This window comes from Triturus cristatus, chromosome 3_2, assembly GCF_964204655.1.
Source record: "Triturus cristatus chromosome 3_2, aTriCri1.1, whole genome shotgun sequence".
Classification (NCBI taxonomy): Eukaryota; Metazoa; Chordata; class Amphibia; order Caudata; family Salamandridae; genus Triturus; species Triturus cristatus.
In genome coordinates this window covers 73,148,323-73,172,642 of record NC_140584.1, presented here as the reverse complement: position 1 = coordinate 73,172,642, position 24,320 = coordinate 73,148,323, and positions in this window count along the sequence as shown.

Below are 24,320 nucleotides of genomic sequence, written 5' to 3'. Positions count from 1 at the left end.
TACACTTTTTTAATGTTAGCACGCCATCTAGTGCAAGTCGATGTAAAGACTTGCGTTGTAATGTCCTACGTTGTCAATGCACTCGCGTTGTAAAACTTTCGTTGTAACAGGATGCGTTGTAACAGCATGCGTTGTAACGTCATACATCCGTCATTATGACCATGCACCGATAAGCAGCTACATCATCCCATTCTTCGGCACCCTTAAAGGCCTAAGGGGTGCCAAGCAGGTCCTTTACTTCTGACTCTAGTTTGTGGGAGTCTTTCAATAATAGTTTTAGTTATGGCTCTTATATTTCTTGCATTTCTTGATCTAAAGCTCTTTAGTTATGGCTTTTCTTGCTCTAACTCTTTTTTAGGCTGAATCTTTTGCTCTACCATTTGCCGAAGTGTGAAGTTTTGTTCATGCTTTGGTTTTCAGGCCATGACCTGTTATTGGGAGGGTCACTTTTTAAGGTGTTGCTGGATCTTTAGTTTTGGTTATGATGTTGATGAACCCTCAACTTATGTTTTTTTTTGCTCTCTTTTTATGGATCTGCTACATGCTAGCCTCCTTGCTTTCATGCTGACACGGACAGAATATCTTGCTATTACTCTGATATTGGACTGATTGCTTATCCTACCTTTAATAGCGTTGTGATCGCTTGTTCCGGCTTTGGTATTGGTGGAATCACTAGTTATTGGTCTGATAATAAAGTAATTTGTCTGGTTATGGCTCTGATATTGTTAGGCTGTTTTATTATTGGAAAGGTATTGGTGAATTTTCTTCTAATGCCTTATGTGTTACTGGACTCTCTAGTTGTGACTTTTGCATTGATGAGCTTACTTTTTTGCCTTTGATATGGGCAGGATGTTTAGTTGTTAATGCAGTTTCAGTGGGTTCTGTATTGTTGTATTTCATACATCTTGCTACAGCTGTGCCCGTGGTAGTGATGGAGTCACATGTAATGGCTCTAGTACTGACAGACTCTTAATTTATGGTTGTGTCATTGGTGTGCTCTAGTAGTGCTGGTTTTGTATTTTCGTGAAATCTTGTTATTAGTCTGATAATTGTGGCATCTCTTGCTCTACCATTAGACAAGGCATACATTCATGTTCTGCCTATGAAGTTTGTTGTCTTTTATTTCTTTTTTTATTTGTATTCTATTTATATGACTTATAAAGTGCATGGCTACTTTGACTGTTGTGTCCCAGAGCTACGGTTTCACTCCCAAATATCAGATGAATCCTAAGGTACTATTCAGATCTAAAAGCTAGCTTTTTAGCTTCTTTCAGAAAGCTGACCCATAAAGCCAAAGCCACATCGTCCAATGTAAGCTCTTTTAATGCTGAGAATACAGTCCAATGAGGCCCTGGCAGATCTCAATTCTTTTCTTGGGGTATAAGATATAACTAATGAATGCAGATATCTTGGGCCTTTGTTATTGAGGATTCTATGACAGTAGCACATGGCTTTGAAGGATACCCTTTCTTTCAAAAGAAGTCCGTGCAACTTTGCAAGAGTGGGAGCTGTAGGGGAGCATCTGGGCAGGTTTAGCAGCAGCCGTGCTGCCACGTTCTGTGGGCGGTGAAGTCTCATAAGTCGTGTCTGAGAGACCCCCACATATAGAGCATTGCAGTAACCCAGTCTGGACATTATCAGAGACTAGATCACTCTATTCCTGGCTGCCTCTGGCAGAAAACCAAGGATTCTTTTACAAGATTTTTAGGATCCTAAAGAATTGTTCCGCTAGGCTAGTGATTTGGCTGTCAAATGGTAATGTTGAGTCAAACTGGATACCCAGATCTTTAACTTTAGATTTTGGCACAAGTAGAGGGCCAAGAGAATCAGGCCAACAGGCCGATGACCAAATCGAAGGCTGCTTGCCAATGATAAGTACTTCAGTCTGCCCAGCATTCAGCTTGAGACAGCTGAGAGTCATCCACTTGTCATCTATTAACAATATATATCTTACATTATATTAATCTTTTGGGTTATTTTGGAAATGTACTCCTACAGAAAGTATGTATATATATATATATTCACTTAAAAAACCATAGGTTTCACACATGTTATAGTTAGCTGGGCATTTCACTCGTGAAAAACCATTGAAATTTCCACGTTATAGTTAGTGCAGGCAACTATAACTCACGCGACCGCAATCCTCTGTTGATGCTAATACTGTATTTAGACACTTATTTACCCATGTCTTCTTCCATTAATTTTTAGCTATACATATATTACAAATATTTTTTTTTCTGAAAAACACATATGTCATCAGTGATGTAATATCTGACGTCATCAGCAGAGGATTGCGGTCGCGTGAGTTATAGTTGCCTGCACTAAGTACAACGTGGAAATTTCAATGGTTTTTCACGAGTGAAATGCCCAGCTAACTATAACATGTGTGAAACCTATGGTTTTTAAGTGAATTTGCAAGGTTTTTTAAATGCTAATTCCTAACTATAACGTGTCTGAAACCTATGGTTTTTTCAGTGAATTAGTAAGTTTTTTAAATGCTAAGTTATGTATTCATTTATTTTTTTAAAGTTTATTCACCGTGCGCGTACCGTGCGCGCACGGTGCGCTTTTTTCACCGTGCGCGTACCGTGAGCGCACCGTGCGCGCGCTGTGGGCACGCAGTGCGCTTTGCGCACTGCGCGCCCACGTTACGTAGTTCGCGGAATTTTTCCGTTTCTACCGTGCGCGTACGCTACGCGCACTCCGCGAGTTTTTGTAAAAAAATTAAAATACATTTTTGCCCTTGGGGGTCCTTCTGGGACCCCCTGACCAAGGCTAGGGGGTCAGGAACTGTCCAGCCTGCCCCCTTTTCACATTATCCACCTTTGTTTTTCACCCCCTCAGACTGCGAGAGACAAAATGGCGGCCGACACTTCCTGGTTTCGACCGATTCGAATGTTTACTAAGATCTAACAACCAATCAGAATTGTGCTCGCGCACGGCAGCGTGCGCGTGCGGTTAGCTTACGGTACGCGCTCGGAGAGCGCCTATAGATATATATATTGATTTAAATGCTATTTTCTCAGGAAATACTGAACAGATTTACACAAGACCTGCAAAAGGCACATCCCTGACCTGAGGACTACCTCCCTGCCAAATTTCAAGTAATTCTGTTCAGCCGTTCGGGCTGCAGCTTGGACTAAAGGTCCTATGGAAAAATGCATGGGGAAAACGCGTTTTGGGACCCCCCCTTTTTCTCAGCCCCCGCTTGACGAATCCCCCCGAGACTTTCAGGGAAGGAGCGGAGCGCCCCACCTATTTTGAAAATTTTGCGAGGATTCGTCAATCGGCGCCAAAGTTATTCAAAATAGAATGTTGCGGATTTCCTATGGAAACACGGTCCTAACTATAACTATCTACTGGCGACCGCCAGTAGATAATATATATATATATATCTTCACTGAAAAAGCCATAGGTTTCAGGCCCGTTATAGTTAGGAATTAGCATTTAAAAAACCTTAGAAATTCACTGAAAAAAACCATAGGTTTCAGGGGCGTTATAGTTAGCTGGACTTTTCACTCGTACAAAACCATTGAAATTCCCCCGGTATAGTTAGTTCAGCTAACTATAACTCGCGTGCCCGCAATGCACTGCTGATGACGTCACATATTACATCACTCATGACATGGTCAGTGACATCACTCATGACATCACTGATGACATCTCAAATGACATCACTGATGACATCACTGATGACATCATCCAGTGAATGTGTGTTTTTCTGAAAATTACATATGTTTTATATATGTATATCTCAAGGTCGATGGAAGAATAAATGGGTATATAAGTGTCTAAATGGATGATTTGTTTTAGAAAAATTGATTGTAACTAATTAAGTGTATCTTAGTGAATATATGGCTTAGTGAGTAATGTTTAAATATGTAAATATCTGTATCAGTCTCTCACTTTGTGTATAAGTGGCTGCATGGGTTGGTGAGTAGCTACATGAGTGTCTATATAGGTTATTAGTTGGTTTTTTGAGTATCAGTATGAGTGTCTGAGTGTCTGTATGGTTCGGTGGGGGGTATTCCGTAGTGCATAGGTGCATGAATGAATGACTCACTGTTTGTATGTGTTGAAGACAGCATGTGTGCAGGACTGTATGGGTGGATGAGTGTGATAGTGAGTGAATGACTGTCTCAATAGTGTCTTTATGAGTAACTACATATGTTTTAAACTAGTATATGTGACTATTGGTGTATATAAGTGAGTATATGTGAGAGATTGGAAGAGTTCCTGTATGAATAAGTATGTGTTTCTATAAGTGATTGTTTAAAAGACTAAGTATGTGTAAGTTTCTGTAGAAGTAAGTGTGGTGGTGTGTGTAGAACTGTATATGCAAGTAAATGGATGTTTGATTCTTTATTAGCATGAGTGACTGTGTGTGAGTAATTCTATGGATGAGTGGCGTTGTGTAACAGGATGTATAGGTGCATGAGTACATATGATGAGTGAGTACATGTATGAGTGACTGTATAGGACTGTTGGTGAATGAGTGGATGTGTATGTGGATCTTAGAATTATTGAATAGGTTGTTGTAACTGGTATTGGTATGTCCATTGTTTTGAAAATTTTAGTTTCTATTTTTGAATGTGTGTATCAAAGGTTATATTAGGGGGAAAGGAGGTCTGCCACTCTATCACAAGGATGATGTAATGAGTGATGTCATTAGTGATGTCATTTGAGATGTCATCAGTGATGTCATGAGTGATATCCCTGACCATGTCATGAGTGATGTAATATGTGACGTCATCAGCAGTGCATTGCGGGCACGCGAGTTATAAGTAGCTGAACTAACTATAACAGGGGAATTTCAATGGTTTTTTTCAGTGAATTTCTAAGGTTTTTTAAATGCTAATTCCTAACTATAACGTGCCTGAAACCTATGGCTTTTTCAGTGAATTTCAAAGGTTTTTTAAATGCTAATTTCTAACTATGCCTACAGAGATAGGACATGTGAAGAAAGAAGAAAAAACGCACAGAAAGAAAAAAAAGAAATGCAGAAAGAAGCAACAGAAGTCCTTAAAGACGAAGAAAAGTGCAGGAAGAAGGATAACATGCAGAAAGAACAAACAGAAGAGCAGAAAGAAGCCTTGTTGCAAAATCAACCTGTACCCTCAACTTTTTCAGACGGATACTGGTGGTAACTGAGTCTGACTAACCAGTCCTAGAGCCAGTGCTATGTTAAAAGACACTCAGAATACAGTGAAAACACCTACATACACTAGGGAACACTATGCATTGGGGTCCCCCTGTGATTAGCATGACCTCCTCTGTAAGCCCCTAGTATATAATAGGGCAGGGGATTAAAACTACCTCTTAAAACGCGCCACAGGGCATGTTTGCACACGTCCCCTCAGGCCCTATCCCCTCCCTTCCCCACTGTGTAAACACGGCCTGTGGTCGTTTTAAGTTGGGAGATTAAGTCCCCTTGAATCCTGAGGGTCCCTAGGGTCCAACTAGACCACTAGGTACCTCCAGTAAGCGCCACAGAGCTGCGTTGCAGAGAGATGCAAAAAGGGGCACGCCCTAGACCACCTCTCTGCAACGCAGCGCAGTGGTGCTTACTGGAAGCACCTGGGGGGCTAGTTGGCTCCCAGGATTGAAGGGGAATTATTTCCCCAACTTAAAACGCGCCACAGGGTGTGTTTGCACATGTTAACTCAGGCCCCGTCCCCTCCCTTCACCACTGTGTAAACACGCCCTGTGGCCGTTTTTAGTTGGGAGATTAAGTCCCCTTGAATCCTGAGGGTCCCTAGGGGAAAAATAGCCTACTAGGTACGTCCAGTAAGTGCCATTGCAGAGAGGTGTAAAAAGGGGCATGGCCTGCACCACCTCTCTGCAACGCAGAGCAGTGGCGCTTACTGGAAGCACCTGGTGGGCTAGTTGCCCCCCAGGGTCCTTCAGGATTGAAAGGGAATTATTTACCCATCTTAAAACGCGCCACAGGGCATGTTTGCACACGTCACCTCAGGCCCCGTCCCCTCCCTTCACCACTGTGTAAACGCGCCCTGTGGCCGTTCTAAGTTGAGAGATTAAGTCCCCTTGAATCCTAAGGGTCCCTAGGGTCAAACTAGCCCACTAGGTACCTCCAGTAAGCGCCACAGAGCTGCGTTGCATAGAGGTGTAAAAAGGGGCGTGGCCTCAGAACTTCTGTCTGCAACGCAGCTCCCTGGCGCATACTGGAGATACCTTTTGGGCTAGATGGCCCTCAGGGACCCTCAGTATTGAAAGGGAATTAATTCCCCAACGTACAACTGGCCAGGGGGGCGTTTGCAGAGTGCTGCAAGGAGGGGGCGTGGCCTCCGGTGCGATGCCGGTCTTTTATTTATTTAAGTTTTTTTAAGAAGGAGGTCTGTGTGGCCCCCCTTCTTTTTCTAATGTATTGACCCCATCCCCCAGGCCTGCACCCTAAATATTTTTGTTGAAAAAAATAAATTTGGAAGGGAACCGCGTGGCTCCCCTCCCAAGGCCTTAATCGGCCCCGGGGACCCCAACCCCCGGGTCATGGCCTTTTTAAAAAAAAAATCTTTAGGAGGGGGGCTGCGTTGCCCCCCTCCTCAGGCCACTTATGGCCCCGGGGACCCCATCCCCCGGGGCCGCCCTTTGTTTTTTATTATTTTAAAAAAATACATATTTATAGAAACACCTAGGACATGCTGGACAAACCGTATGTACCTATCACCATGACGATTTGCGTGATATTAATTAAAAGGCGACTATGCATACAATGAATCCACGTGGAATGTATTTACACCGATAGTGAAGCTCTACCATGCCTAATCCTGGCTCCCCCGCCGGTGGGTACTCTCCAAGTAGACACCCTTGTTGTTTATTTATACAAACATGGGTAGCTATTGACGGGCACATTTAATACACACGCACACCAAGCCATTCAAAGGGGATTCGACAAAAATTCGACCAAATTATGCAAGAAACCCCCCTCACGGTTAATAAAACACACATTCACCGCCGGATGTGTAATACTTTTTATTTTACTCTCTGGAAAGGAGACAAACCGCACTTGAGAGACACAGCGTGCTCCTGGCTGAGGCAAATGCTGTGTTACACCCACCAGTGCCCGCCGAGTGCCTCACACCTCTGTGTTGTATTCCACCAGATAGTGCATATGCTATGACACTCTCTAGCCCATGTGCACTGTAACACCACCCCGTGAATATGTCATGCCACACTTGCCTTCGCACGGGTTATATTACCCCATCTAACATGCCTTCCTCGATGCCTATGTTATAACTAGGCTGTCCAGTTTTAGGTTTAAACCTATAATAACTGATAAAACCCCACTGAAAGAGAAATAGCTCTCACCAGTGAAAACATATAAACACTGAAAAAACACCTGCACGACCACAAACTAAATGCAATTCAAAGAAAGGAAAAAGAGAGTGAAAGAGTCATTTTCTTTCTTGCTGAAGGGGCCAATACAATGTACCGTTGTTATACAAGCTAGCAGTAAGAAAGTCTGGGCTAGCATTAGTCTGCTTGAGTTTTGTTGTTTAGGGATGCCACTAAAATATTGTTTCTTTTTTCTTTTATTTTTTTGTCAGTTTTGTGGTCTTTGGTCTAAAGATGCAGGTTTTAGAAGCATGTTTTAGGTCTTGTTTAATTATTTTATAAACTGTAGAGATTCAGGAAATATCTAAATTATATTTGATATTTTGGCTGCGTTTGGCTCTTTTACTGATAGGTAAAATGGCTAGTTTCACAAGAATCTCTCCTAATATGTGTCATCACATTTACCCAAAGAGAATGGGTAAAACCCCCTTAATACATCAGCTCCCACTTTCTAGTGAGTTAGTATTGATAGTAGGCGAATTGCCAAAACCTCAGTCTTTAAACATTCTATGCACGGTATAGTGACAAGTATATGTTAAAAGAGTGCTATCACCAAGCATCTGGGATAGTGGTTAAAACATGACACCAGACTTTTAGAAAACATGGAATACAGTGTCACTTGAAATGCTCTGCAAAAAGGTTCTTTCCAAGTTCAACAAAGATTGGAGTTATATTGTTTGTATTTGCAGTGATTCAGTTACGTATATGAAAAGGTTTTGTGATGACCTGTCAAAATTGATACCTGAGCTGAAGTGCTTCCCTGAAAGAGATCCTTGCCACTTGTTAGATGGTATGCTGAAAGCATCCTTACAATCTCCAGAGTTAATGAGGGATGCTATTGACGTTTTAGTCCATTCCGGTGCACTGTTTTCTTATGCACAAGAACCAAAACGTAAATATTTATCATTTTGTGCTTTGTGTGGCATCAAAGAAAGAGTCATCCCAACTGTGTCCCTTAGCTGATGGTTCTCAGTCCAAGGGGCTATGAATGCTATATTATTCATGTGGAAACTGTTTACAGAATGTTTGCTGAGTGAGGATACTAAAGGCAAGAAATGTGAGAATCTTTGCTCACATATTGATAGTGATATGAAAAAGTACACTCTACTGCATTCTTAGATTTTTACAGGAAAACATAACTGCTGTAGTGAGCATAATAAAAAAAACTAGAGTTGGAAAACACCTTTGTCTGCCAAGTGTTCAGCATAATTGGTGTAGATGTGAAACATCTCCTTGAGAGTAGGCTGGGCGACACCTTTAGTGACTTTGCACTGGAACATGTTCCATGTTAGGGTGCTTGCCGCTTGGTAAGCAAAGCAATAGTGAAGAGCAATTCAGGAACTTTTATTTTACAATGTATGAGAAATTACTTGCAATGATGCATAGAAATGTCCCTTCACCACCAATGGCATTTGAAGTCAATGAAACCTCACTGTAGTACCGCTTCGATAACTCTGAGGGCATAAGCGCTCAAATCAGCGCAAGTGTTGCAGAACCTGCCCCGAGAATCGCAATCTTCAAGTGAACCGGTATTGGCATGGAAAGCTAAGTCAGTGGCCAGAGTTAACAAATTGTGTACTGGCTGTTTTGGCGTTGCCCATCTCAAGTGCCAATGTTCAGCGGGCCTTTTCACAGAAGTTTACATGGGAAGGAACGATCGAGCATACATGACCAAAGACTCACTGAAGTATTGTATGGTGTACTACAATAAGTTTAATTTTCAAAAATCTATTTGGACCTCATATACACTATACTTGAACTGTCTATATACCATGCTCTATCAGTGCAGAAAGCAAGCAATAATAAAAGCAAAACATTCCATAAACACCGGAAAAACACTGTTTCTGTAGTTTTTAATGGCACGACAATGTGATACCACTGATAACCACTGTTTTTTTTAAGGTATTGAAATCACTTAAAAACACTGAAAAAACCCCACCAGAATTTACCAAAAATAGAAACTGAAAACAGGAAAGCCTAGTTATAACGCACAGCGCTATGCCATACATATTACAATCCGGGATCCATATCTTTGTCACAGTGCATATGCAACGTTACACTCCCCAGCACATATTTTATATTACGACTTTAGAGACTAGTTAGGTTACACAACACTGCCCTGTGCATATTACACTACAAGGCGCATATCGCATAGCACGCGATAGTGCCTGTGCTATCTCGCACTCTCCAATGAATCTGTCATTGCGCACAATGTATTGCATATTATATTTCACGCCCCGGTTCATCTTATATCACACTTTTTGGTTCATAGTTTATCCCATATACTATATCATTTTTCAATCGTGCTCTCAGGACTATATTCTATATAACACTGCGTCCACCTACCCTTTTCACGGGCATTATATTTTGCGATGGGGGGTGGAGGGTCAAAAACGTCCTCTTCTTCCTGAATAAAAGTGAGATTATGCTGCATACTTGTTCATATTTTAAGAAGTTCGCACAGACACACATTTTAAAAACAATAAAGTTCCTAATACCCACTTTCTCTGAACAGTTAGCTTGCTGCCCCATCCACCTCCTCCCTATCCTCTGTTGTCTGAATCCATGGACTAGCCTCCTCCCTCCTGCCATGCATGGTCTGATGTGCTGCCACTGCCCTCCATTTAGCATGATGTACCAGTCCACTCCTCCTGCCCTCCATTGCCCAATTCTATGGCCCATCATTGACCTCCTGCTTAGCCTCTGTGCTTAGCTTGCTGCCCCTATTCTCCTTCCCCCTGCCCTCCGATGTCTTTGTGCATGCCCCTGCTCCATCCTTTTTGCCCACCATGTTCCATGGACCTGCCACTCCTATCTACTCTGAGTGTTCTGTTGAGCTGCCACTCCCTTCCGACCTGCCTAGCATTGTCAGATGACTGTAACCTGTCCCTGCCACCTCCACCCTGCCTGTCCACATCCCATGCCCCTATTCCCTTCCTCCTGTCTTCCATGGTCCATTTTACTGCCACACCCTTCTGCCCTCCCTGGTCTGTTGTGCTGCAACTGCTCCTCCTGCCTGCCCTGCACGGTCTGTTGTGAGGCCCCTTCCCCTGAACTCTCTTGTCTGTGCCCAGGTCCTGACCCTCCCTTCTATCCTCCATGGTCCTTTGTGCATGCCCCTGCACCATCCTTCTTGCCCATCATAGCCACTGTGCTGCCACTAACCCTCCAGCTTGCCATGCATGGTCTTCTGTGCTGCCATGGCCCCTCCCACGCTCCATGTGTGGTCAGCTAGCTGCTCCTGACCCCCTCCCACCATCCCTCCATGGTCTGTGTGTATGCCATCATAGTCTCATTGTTGCTCTCCATGGTGTGTCTTGTTTCTAGTGCCCATCCTGCCTGACCTCCATGGTCATCTTGCTGCTCCTGCCCTGCCCCCTTGCCCCCAGCCCTTTGTTTCCATGTGCAGACCCCAATTCCCTACCTCCTGGCTTGTCTGTTCCATTGTAATGCCCCTGATCCGTTCCTCCTGCCCTTTATGGTCTGTTATGCTGCAGCTTTCTCTCCTGTCTGTCCATTATGGTCAGCTAGCTACCATTGCCTCTTTCCCCTCTGTTCTGTGTTGTCCATGTGCATGGTCCTGTCCCCTCCCTATTGCTTTCTATGGATTGTTGTGCTGCACTCCCGTCCCGCATGCCCTGTGTAGTGTATTGTGCTGCTGCAAACCCTGATGCCTGCCCTGTAGGGTCAGTTTGGTGCACCTCTCCATGTCCCTCCTGTCCTCTGTTATCCGAGTCCATGTCCCTACCCCAATTCCTCCTGCCTATCATGATCCAATGTACCATACTTGCGAACATTTTGAACTTGGTAAGAGGGAGATTTTGAAAAAAAACTGAGGTTTTGATTTTCCCCTTTGAGTTACATTGAAAAAGAGGAGATTGTAGACTGGAGACAGATCAAATAAAGCCCATTTGAGCTTAAAAACATTGGACGTTTCCTGGCTGAAACGGGTCTGTTATCATGTATGGTTGTACTACCACTGCCTCTTCCTTCTGCCCACAATGGTCTATTATATTGCCACAGCGTCCCTTGCCAATCCTGTATTGTTGGTTTGTTGCCCCTGCCCCCCATTCCACTGCCCTCCATAGTCTGTTGTGCTGCCACTGCCCTTCCTGCCTGCCCAGTGTGGTCAAATTGTTGCCTCTGCACTCTCCTACCTGCCTTCGATTTTCAGAGTCCGTGCCCCTGGTCTCTGCCTCTCAACAGTATCCCAATGAACAACTAGATTGCTAACATTCTATATTTATTACAAAAGTGTGGAACGCCTGACGTCATCTTGATGTAATCAAAACTGTAATACCTAGAGCATTTCCTTTAGAAATTACATATATGAGAGAGTCTTATTTGCTTCAAAATTATGGTTAGTGCTCTAAAAAACAAAAATGAGGACACATTTTCTGAGTTTTCAAATAGCGACAAAGAACTTTTAAATTATTTGTAATCTTTATGTTTTTTTATCCAGTTGACCACTTGATTAAATGTTGCACTTAGGGGAGAGGATGTGGTGTTACTTCCAGAGCTGCAGACTTTGAAACTGGGGAACGAGGTTGGAGTTTCTGCTTCAGCTCAACATTCTATGATTCTGGTCAAATCACTTAATCTCCCCATGTCTACAACCAAAATCAATTTGATCTTGTGTGATGTAACCAATGCTCATGTAAAGCACCTGACAATTCTGCACTATATAAAACTGCAAATACACAAAAAATAAGTGTTTTGCACACTTCTGTCATTGGGCTACACGTGGGCCTCATCTGGGTGATATTTGTGCTGCATTTTGGCTCTTTTGTCTCTGGTGGCCATCTTGGGAGATTTGTTTGTTATTAAGTTTCCTAATTTCCTCATTTACTGCAGTCTCCTCAGTAGGAAATGCTTTCAGTTTTTTATTTTGGTTCTATCAAGAAGGCATTCAGATATGTCACACATTTGCCATAAATTCTGAATGGTAGCACTCTAGTTCCTCATTAGATCACTGTAGTAAAGCTACTGCTCACCAGGGAAGTCTGCTGCTGGTATTCAAAGTGCATATTTCAGTCTGCATGTCAGAACTTTTTAATGAAATAGAAGAGGATTTGAGAAGTCAAAATGTGCCCTAAGTTTTCTTTCTGCAGCACTAGTCATAATTTCTATGGCAAAATGAACCCCCTCATTTTGTTCCTTTGCAAATTAAATGTTTTAAATGTTACCACTTTATTCCAATCAAGATGGCTTCAGGTATGCCATACTTTTGTCATAAGTAAGACTGTTAGCGCTCTAGTTGTTCCTTAGAACTCTCTGGGACATTCTGTCATTGGGCTATACTTGGGCTACATCTGGGTGATATTTGGGCTACATTTGGTCTCTTTTGTCTCTGGTGGCCATTTTGGGAGATTTATTTGTTATGAAGTTTCCTACTTTCCTCATTTACTTCAGTCTCCTCAGTAGGAAATACTTTCAGTTTTTTACTTTGATTCCACCAAGAAGGCATTCGGATGTGTCACACAATTGCCATAAATTCAGAATGTTAGCACTCTGGTTGCTTATTAGATCACTGTAGTAAAGCTACTGCTCACCAGGCAAGTCTGCTGCTGGTATTGAAAGTGCATGTTTCAGTCTGCATGTCAGAATTTTTTAATGAAATAGAAGAGGATTTGAGAAGTCACTCAAAATGTGCCCTAATTTTTCTTTCTGCAGCACTAATCATACTTTCTATGGCAAAATGAACCCCCTCATTTTGTTCCTTTTTATATTAAATGTTTTAAGTGTCACCACTTTATTCCAATCAAGATGGCTTCAGGTGTGCAATACGTTTATCATAAGTAGGACTGTTAGCGCTCTAGTTGTTCTTTAGAACACTCTGGGAAGCTGCAGTAGAACGCAAAGGAATCAACTGACAGTCTCTGCCCTTGTTGGATGCACATGTTTTACTGAGAATGTCAGACTTCATTCTCACATGACTGAGAAAGATAATGTGAATTTACAGAAAATATGCTCTCAGTTTAGCTTATAGATCACCTTCCAAACCTCTGTGGGAAAAGCATGAGAAAATAGTTTTCTCTCAAACATGATTCATGATATCACAGCAGAAGGCTTTTTCACATGGTAAAATCACCTTAGAACACACCACAATTCCTAAAATGAGTATGGTACCATCAACAAATGATTTATAATGTAACTAAAGTCTTAAAACCTTCTATTCACTTCAATGCTTTTTAATGAGGTGCTATCATGTAAATTGGTCCCAAGATGGCTGCCAACACTTCATGGATGAAGTACTGACAGCCAATCAGATCTCACGATGAGATGTGTGGTTAGGCTCCGCCCAGATATATCTATCTTTTTAACTCTAATTTCCTTAGGAACTACTGAACGGATTTACACCATTTAAGCAAAGGCACGAGTCTGAACTGAGGACTACCACTTTGCCAAATTTGGTGTAATTTCGTTCAGCAGTTCGGGCTGTAGCTGCGTCAACAGGTCCTACGGGAAAATGCATGGGGAAAATGTGTTTTGGAACCCCCTTTTTTCTTGGCCCCCGCTTGATGAATCACCGTGAAAGTTTCAGGATAGGAGCAGATCGGCGCTGGCCAAAAGTTTGGAAAATTTTGCGAAGATTCGTCAATCGGCGCCAACGTTATTCCAAATAGAATGTTGCAGATTTCCTATGGAAAATAGGTCCTAACTATAACTACCTACTGGCGACTGCCAGTAGGTAATATATATATATATATATATATATATATATATATATATATATATATATATATATATATATATATATATATATATATATATATATATATATATATATATATATATTCACTGAAAAAACCATAGGTTTCACACACGTTATAGTTAGGAATTAGCATTTAAAAAACCTTGCAAATTCACTTAAAAAACCATAGGTTTCACACATGCTGGAGAAGGTGACCATACGGACTTCCTAGCGCTTGCGCGCTGCTTAGCCTGCTATAGATTTTAATTCCCTGTTTTGTATTTCATTTGTGCTTCATTTGTTTACGACCCTGTTTTTAACTACAACTCTTAAATTGCAAGCGCCCCCCCCGGCCTACCTCTTGCACTATAATACCCCCCCTGGGGACCATTTGCACCGCCTTTGGCGGGTCCGGGACCACGGGCACCTGGGGTGATTCGGAGCGCCATTTTGGATTGGGCTTGGGACTCTCGCGTATTAACGCGAGACCTCGCCCGGAAGAGTCTATTTCAGCACACCGCCAGTCGCGCAGCGGTGACGCGCAACGGGAGCGCCTTCACTGCGCCTGAGTCTTGCCAGAGTCCTGCCCGTCTGCGCCCGTCAGCGCTAAGGCAGGGCTAGGGCAGGATATTCTGGACAGCTCAGGATGCCTACCATCATGGAAATACTTCAGCTGCGACAGACAGTGGTATGTCATCATCATCATGTTGTGGACCCTCTATGTGGTCCCTATCAATGTCCTAGCTGTACATTCGCCCTCCCCACCCCTAAGTCTTTAAAATCTCTGTCGCGTAATTTTCGCGCGTCTAGGGCGAGAACAGTGGTGACCGACGGCACGAGCTGTGCCTCTCTTAAGGTCTTTCACCTAAATGTCAGATCGCTTGTCCGCCATTGTATGGAGGTCTTTGCTCTGCTAGAGGACGAACAACCAGACGTCTTCTTCTTTACGGAGACATGGTTACATGACCAGGCCATGGTGTCTATTAATTTAGCTTTACCTAGAGGGTATACTATGTATACCCTACATCGAAATTCCAGAGGAGGTGGCATAGCAGCTGCTGTAAAATCTTGTTACCCGTGTATCTGGCAGAAAAGTTCAGTAGCAGCTTGTGAGTGTGCGCAATTCAGTATTACCCTATCTCCTCACTTTACGCTGTCTGGACTACTTATCTATAGACCTCCTGGTCCTGACGGAAGTTTCCGCCTTAGTCTCCCTGAGGTAGTGGCGTCTCTAGCTCTGAAGACAGCCAATTTTACAATTATCGGTGACCTCAACCTCCATATGGATCAACCACTCACCAGTTCAGTTGGTACCTTACTAGCTGATCTGGAGGCCCTTAAAATTGTCCAGCTGGTCGACCAAGGGACTCATAGCGGAGGACATATACTCGACCCTTTTTTTACGAACATTCCGAATGTTCTACTTAGCGCTCCCACACCCATGGCCTGGACAGACCATTTCTTGGTACAAGGTCATATTACTCTATCGTCCCCTGTGTTCGAACCTTTCTCTCTAAGCGTCTTTAAACGTCCTTGGAAGAGGAATCAGAGGAATTTCAGCAGTTCCTCTTGACACACCGTGCTCCCTCTTCTACAGATATTACTTGTAGCTACGATAGCTTCTGTGAATGGCTTACGTCAGCTCTTGACTCCTTCATACCTGCCAGGTGGACTAAAATTAGATCTAGTCCCTCGAGTCCTTGGTATACGGACTCGCTCAGAATCCTCAAATCCGCCTGTAAAAAAGCGGAGCGTGCCTGGCGCAAAAGGTATGACGTTGAGCTCAAAAAAGCCTACAGATCTTGTACGAGGCACTACCATCAGGCTATTTGTAAAGCTAGAGCCACCTATTATGCGATGGAAATTAAAAATAGCCCAAATCCGACTAAGATCATTTTTCAAATCTGTAAGGAGCTAACTAGTAAACAGATTGCGACTCCTGTCAAAGCTACATTGACTCATTGCGAAGAAATAGCCACTTTCTTTGTAGAAAAAGTTGAGGCAATTTATAGATCTTTTTCCCAAGAATCTCGGGCTCTATGTCCGTCTAGTACCAAGCTTCTCACCACCCCACAACTTTTTTCCATTCGTGGCCCTAACCCAGAGGAGTTTAAAGAGCTAACGAGGAAAGTTAGGTCAGGTTCCCCTACGGACCCTTTGCGCCCCACACAATTTCAAGAGCTCGAAGAGTGCTGTTTTCCGGCGATCCTTGATCTTATTAATTTATCCTTTGAAACAGGAAGTGTTCCGGTCAAATGGAAACAGGCAACCGTTGTACCCGTTTTGAAAAAACCTTCCTTGGACCCCTCTCTTCCTGAGAGTTACCGTCCCATCTCCCTCCTCCCCTGGATTTCCAAACTAGCGGAATCTCATGCCAACTACGTTCTGTCTTCCCATTTGTTGGAAGCTAACATCCTCGACCCCTCTCAAAACCGGTTTCGAGCGCATCATAGCACTGAGACCGCTCTCCTTGCGGTAGTGGAACAAATCAGAAAGCTGCTTGATAGAGACCAAACGGTAGCGCTGATTCTGTTGGACCTCAGCGCTGCCTTTGATACCGTCTCCCATTCCATCCTTCTTCAGCGGCTTTCTGAAGCTGGGGTTGGCTTGACTGCACTCGATTGGTTTCGGTCTTTTCTTACTGACCGATCCTTTCAGGTGTCCACACCGCCTTTTGTTTCCACCTCTCGTTCCATATTGCAAGGTGTTCCCCAGGGGCCGGCTCTCAGCCCGACCTTGTTTAATCTTTACGTCCAACCCCTGGCCGAGGTAGCCCAGAGATACGGTCTCACCATGGTGTCCTACGCCGACGACACCCAGTTGGCGGTGGCACTTAATGGTGAGTCCGCAATGGACGCTGCTGCCTTTCAGGTCGCTTTGCGAGGGATCATGGAATGGATGTCTGACAACAAGCTGCAGCTAAATGCCTCAAAAACCGAGGTCTTAATCTTCGGAAAAAACACCGACCTCTGGGGCAACCAGTGGTGGCCTCCGGAACTTGGCCCTGCCCCGGCGCCCGCTGATGAGGTCAGGAATCTTGGGGTGTGGTTCGACAATAAGTTGTCCTACATTCCCTATACCAAAAGACTGGCCGGGATCTGTTTTGGCACCTTACAGTGTCTCAGACCGATCTTTAAATTTTTTGACCCCACCACCAGGCAAATCATAGTTCAGGCTATGGTTTTAAGCAGACTGGACTATGCTAGTTCGCTTCTACTGGGACTGAACAGAGCTGAGCTTCTCCGCCTTCAGCGTATCCAAAACGCGGCGGCCAGGATGCTGGTTGGCCTGCCTCGTTTTTGCTCTGCCCGTCAAACCATCCAAAATCTGCACTGGCTCCCGGTGGAACAGAGGATCAAATTTAAGGCACTCTGCCTTACTTTTAAAATCTTAAAGCTGTCTACTCCTCCTATCCTTGCCCAGACAATATCCCCTTATCTCCCGAACAGAGCGCTTCGCTCTGCGGGATTAAACCTGGCAATTGTTCCCCGCTTCAAAAGAGCTAGAATGGGTGGACGTTCTTTTTCGGTGCTAGCTGCCTCACTTTGGATTACCCTCCCCCCTTCGCTTCGTTCTATCACTAACCTTTTTCCTTTCAGGAAATGTCTGAAAACCTTTCTGTTTGCCACTACTTAGGTCCTCTAGCTCATCTGACTAGTATTTTCTTTTCCGTTATGTTTTACCGTCTTCTCAGCGCCAGGACGCCACTTTGCTGCGGCATCTGTGCGCTATACAAAAAGTCATAACATAACATAACATAACATGTTATAGTTAGCTGGGCATTTTCCTCATGAAAAACCAATGAAATTCCCCCGTTATAGTTAGTGCAGGCAACTATAACTCACGTGACCGTAATCCGCTGCTGATGACGTCAGATATTACATCACTGTATTTACACATTTATATACCCATGTCTTCTTCCTTTTTTTTTTAGCTATACATATATTTATTTATTTATTTTCAGAAAGACACATATGTCATCAGTGATGTAATATCTGACGTCATCAGCAGCGGATTACGGTCGCGTGAGTTATAGTTGCCTGCACTAACTATAACGGGGGAATTTCATTGGTTTTTCATGAGGAAAATGCCCAGCTAACTATAGCATGTGTGAAACCTATGGTTTTTTAAGTGAATTTGCAAGGTTTTTTAAATGCTAATTCCTAACTATAACGTGTGTGAAACCTATGGTTTTTTCAGTGAATTTGTACGTTTTTTTAAATGCTAAGTTACTTTACGCCGTTCGTGCCGTGCGCGCACCGTGCGCTTCGTGCACGGTGCGCGCACGGTGGGCACGCGGTGCGCTTTGCGCACCGCGCGCCCACTTCACGCAGTTCGTTCCGTGCACGCACGGTGAGCACGCGGTGCGCTTTGCGCACCACGCGCCCACTTTACGCAGTTAGTGCCGTGCACGCACGGTGCACTTTGCGCACCGTGCACGCACGGTGGGCACGCAGTGCGCTACGCGCACCGCACGCCCACATTACGCTTAATGGGCCCTGTACGCACGGTGCGCTTCGCGCACCGTCCGCACAAGGAGGACACATGATACGCTTTGTTGTTAAGGGTTTTGGCAAAAATTGTTGGTCTTTATTAAGCCATGGACGCATACTGCGCTGCGCGCAGCGTGCGCACACGGGGGGATTGACATTGTGATTTTTTTTTAAGGATTGATACCGTGCGCGCACGCTGCGCGAACCTCGCGGAATTTTTTTCATTTCTATAGTGCGCGCACGCTTCGCGCACTCGGCGATTTACCGAAAAAAAATTAATTTTTTTACTTGCCCTTGGGGGACCTCCGGGGACACCTTGACCCCTGCTAGGGGGTCAGGAATTGTCCAGCGTGCCCCCTTTACATGTTTTTCTCCTTTGTGTTTCACCCCCCTCTCGGTGCGAGAGACAAAATGGCGGCCGACACTTCCTGGTTTCGACCGATTCGAATGTTTACTAAGATGTAACAACCAATCAGAAGTGCGCTCGCGGACGGCCGAGTGCGCGCACCCTGCGCGCACGCTGCGCGCGTATAGATATATATATTGATTTAAATGCTATTTTCTCAGAAAATACTGAACAGATTTACACCAAACCTGCAAAAGGCACCAAACGGACCTTATGGCTACCTCTCTGCCAAATTTCACGTAATTCTGTTCAGCCGTTTGGGCTGTAGCTGCGACTAAAGTCCCTATGGAAAAATCCATGGGGAAAACGTGTTTTGGGACCCCCCCTTTTTCTCGGCCCCCGCTTGACGAATCACCCCGAGACTTTCAGGGTAGGAGCAGAGCGGAGCGCCCCATTAGTTTTGAAAATTTCGCGAAGATTCGTCAATCGGCGCCAAAGTTATTCAAAATAGAATTTTGAGATTTCCTATGGAAACTCGGTCCTAACTATAACTATCTACTGGCGACCGCCAGTAGATAATATATATATATATATATATATATATATATATATATATATATATATATATATATATATATATATTCACTGAAAAAACCATAGGTTTCACACATGTTATAGTTAGCTGGACATTTCACTCGTAAAAAACCAATGAAATTCCTCCGTTATAGTTACTGTAGGCAACTATAACTCACGCGACCGCAATCCTCTGCTGATGCTAATACTGTATTTAGACACTTATTTGCCCATGTCTTCTTCCATAAATTTTTAGCTATACATATATTACAAATATTTTTTTTTCATAAAGACACATATGTCATCAGCAGAAGATTGTGGTCGCGTGAGTTATAGTTGCCTGCACTAACTATAACGGGGGAATTTCATTGGTTTTTTATCAGTAAAATGTCCAGCTAACTATAACATGTGTGAAACCTATGGTTTTTTCAGTGAATTTGCAAGGTTTTTTAAATGCTAATTCCTAACTATAACGTGTGTGAAACCTATGGTTTTTTCAGTGAATTTGTACGTTTTTTTAAATGCTAAGTTACTTTACGCCATTCGTGGCGTGCACGCCCACTTAACGCAGTTCGTTCCGTGCGCGCACGGTGCGCTTCGCGCACCGCGCGCCCACTTTACGCAGTTAGTGCCGTACACGCAAGGTGGGCACGCAGTGCGCTACGCGCACCGCGTGCCCACGTTACGCACCGTGCGCACATGGAGGACATATTATGCGCTTCCTTGTGATAGGTAATCTGTTAAATTTAATTTGTAAGTGATGACAATAATATGCCATGCACAGAGAGTGGTTTTTTTTTTTTATTAAAATTTTTAGCGTAAGCGCACCGTACGCGTACGGTAAGCGTAATCGGCGAAATTTTCAAAAAATAAAAATTTACCGTTTTTGGCCTTGAGGGATCTTTGAGGACTCAACTAACATGGCTATGTGCATGGGCGCTGTCTAAACAGCCCCTTTATATGTTTTTTGCCTTTGTTTACAGCCCCCCCCTCAGAGTGCGAGAGAGAAAATGGCGGCCGCCGCTTCCTGGTTTCGACCGATTCGAATGTTTACTTAGATGTAACAGCCAATCAGAATCGCGCTCGCTCACGCCACCGTACGCGTACGGTAAGCTTACGGTAAGCGTACCGTAAGCTGGCTCAGATATGTATATTGATTTAAAGGCTATTTTCTCAGAATCTACTGAGCAGATTTACACCAAACCTACAAAAGGCACTTCCTTGACCTGAGGACTACCTCTCTGCCAAATTTCTAGTAATTCTGTTCAGCCGTTCGGGCTGTAGCCCTGTCTAAAGGTCCTATGGAAAAATGCATGGGAAAAACGCGTTTTGGGACCCCCCTTTTATCTCAGCCCCCGCTTGACGAATCCCCCCGAGACTTTCAGGGTAGGAGCGGAGCGTAGCGCCCCACCTATTTTGAGAAATTCGCGAGGATTCGTCGACCGGCGCCAAAGTTATTCAAAATAGAATGTTGCGGATTTCCTATGGAAACAGGGTCCTAACTATAACTACCTACTGGCGACCGCCAGTAGGTAATATATATCCAGGCTCCAATCTCACCCTGACTGCTGAACTCTGGACGGGTGCTCTGGCCGGTAACGTGAAGGGTGAAATCACGGTAAAATAAAGGCTCCAACACGGCAGCACTCACGGGACACTGTTGGTTTTATTGAGCATAATGAGCAAATGCATTTCGGCGTGCTGCCTTCGTCAGTGCTCTGCTGCTGTGCACCGAGAATAACATGTGTTTCAAGAAAGATTCTTTTAAATGGAGATTAGAATCATAAGCAGCAACAAAGGACTGTGGCCATTCAGTGTTCCATTCCTGAAATTGCTGGCTGCCATCTTGGTATGCACTTAATGGTTTTAATGCAATCATAGACAGATCGTTTTTTACAATTGCTAAAGTTCTTTAGTTCTCAAATGAACAAATACTGCACAGTCTCTGATGGCAGAAAACGAACATGCCTACTTTCATTTTTGTGCTGGCTGAGTCCGTACTGCCCTTTTAAAATCACTGCTATGCATCTCCGAGGGGGGGTGTGCAGCTGAACAAACTCTCTGTCCCTCGTCACTGCTGCTGTTCTCATTTCAACAAGTCCCCGCAGGTTTAAGTCTGTATGCTTGCCCCTTCAATATATGATTGACAACCTTGATGGTTGACCGGGAAATGTAGTAATTTAAACTGCAGCGGTTCTAGCAGAAATAAATCCAGGCTCCAATCTCACCCTGACTGCTGAACTCTGGACGGGTGCTCTGGCCGGTAACGTGAAGGGTGAAATCACGGTAAAATAAAGGTTCCAACACGGCAGCACTCACGGGACACTGTTGGTTTTATTGAGCATAATGAGCAAATGCATTCTGGCGTATATATATATATATATACTCACTAATATTTATACTTAATGAATGCCCTCACACAAAAAAACACTTGCCTCAGGGGTGGCAAAGCGCAACATAGGAAGGTTGTGGGGGGGGGGGCACGGGAACCAGCAAAGCTCTCTAACTGGAAACAGGATCTGGACTGGTGCTATCTAGCAGAAAAAGCTGTATACCAAGGTAGAGGATGCCCCAAAAAATGGGATAAAGTATGGGGTCCATGGGAAAAGTATATAGATCATAGATTGGTGAAGATACAAATCAATCTGGGGGAGAAAGAACGTAACAATCCCATAACAATACAATTGTCGGGCCGATGGCTCTTCTCTAATATATGCAATAATGGTTCCTTGCTCTGGGAACTGCCGATTGTATCGATTTTTGATTATTGATTGCAATGATGGGCTGTCTATCTGTTCAATAATAAAAAGAACGTTCTTATTTTGTAATTTTTTTAAATGTTTATAGGTCATTACATAAATAACATATAAGTATTTGACTACATATAAGGATCACTCACATCACAACATATGAATATACAGAAATTATGTGTAAATGTTAACTAATCAATATGCTTATTACTCAAAAATCGTTAGTACATAAATCAAAATAATTAAATAATACTAATTAATTATTGGAAAAACCCAAACAAGACATATGGGAACGTATCTTTCTCTTTATATTACATTGCTCTTGAGACACTTTCCACTTATGTACTTTTTTGATGCTGCTTGAATCTTAAAAGCCATTAGATAAATAAATATTTCTTACAAATCCTGGTCTTCTTTCTTCTGTTTGTTGAATATGTAATATAATTTCTCAAATCTGGTATTAAATGAGTTATTGTTTGTTTGAATTATACCGTTAGGACATTGTTTTCTTGCTACTAGTTACAGCCAGGCCGTCCTAAGGTTTATGGGTGACTCCTGTTGTATACATTGCTCTTTTTCCTGCCTGCCCCTGACACACAGATGGATTGATCTTCTGATCAAATTTCTACCACCGGATTTATCAACTTCCCTTTAACAAGTTGATTGGGCCATATCTAAATGGAGGATGATCGAACCCTCCCCTTCCCTTCAGCAACTACCCTCTCCTTTCCTCTTCTCTGCCCACTTCCCCTCCTCATTCCTCTCCTAACCTCTTTCCTATGACTGTCTAGGGTTGTAGTAATATCAGTAGGTTATGCCTTATTTGCTAAAAAAATAAGCTATTGAGGTTGATGCTATGGTCAGCATAGTAACTATGGGACATCTGTCACATCTAAGTAATGATATATGTGCATTGTTACCACAGATTATAAATTATGAATATGAATGTTGGTGACATAATAACATCTCATCAATGATTGAGTGCATTATTTAATACAGCAAACGGATAAAGTTTCATTTAATTAAATTGTTCTCACCTAACAAAATAAACACATTTGAGAGAATATTTCAAACACATCCAACTCAGCACCGATATGCCTTATAGTGTACAATCATGGTACTAACACCACTGCTTTCCAACAAAACACGCAAAACATAAATATAGAACACATTACATAGAATCTAACACTCTTCATATCCCTACAAAGTTAAGATATGCAATGTGGTTGGCAAAAACAAATGGCAGCTCTGGCACATCATTGAGGCAGTGATAACAACCTCACTATACTTCTATATTCACGCAACTGGCATACTGCTTAGTGCAAACCTAGATGTAGAGCAATTACAACAAAGGCTCAGATGTACTAAAGCGTTATGCTAGTGCAATTTTACGCAAACCAACAAAACTCTTGTAGGGGTATTTACTAACCACTGCAAGAGACATTCCAAGCTGGAAAGAGGCATTTTGCTCAGTGCAAACCCCCTTTTTGCTACTTTGCTTTGCTTTGTGTTGGGGAGGCACTAGTCTATTGTACAATCCTATTTAACTAGGCGTAAACACAGTTGTTCGTTTTGGTGTCTTTTGTAAGAAAAATATTTCAAAAAATTAACTAACATATATGCATTCAAAAAAATAAGTGTAACCTCACTAACCTCTTGTATCCTCTAAAGAAATATACAATTCAACAACTTTTCAAACAACCATTCTCACCCAATTGTATCATATTTCACCTATCTACGCATACTCTGTGGTTAATTTGTGCCTGTGGGCTGCACAGGTATTTACTTCTGGGGGCTGGTACACTTTGCCACCTTCTGCATTGTGGTAGTGCCGGTCTTAGCAGAGCAGCAGATTAGGTGTTCTCTTATTTTCAAGAAGCATAGAAATAGAAGAAGGACAACCAATATACTGATCAGGACCGGACAGGCCTTCTATTCCACCTTAGCTTTTTCCCAGTGTGCTAGAGCCCCTAAAGTCTTGTTTTGAATGTGCAGGGCCTCTCCACTTTCCCCATCTCCTTGAGTTTAATTGCAATAGGCACTGGAATCTTCAAAAGAGAATGAGAAAGAAAGCAAGGAGGAATGTAGAGAGAATGTAATCAGAGAGAGAG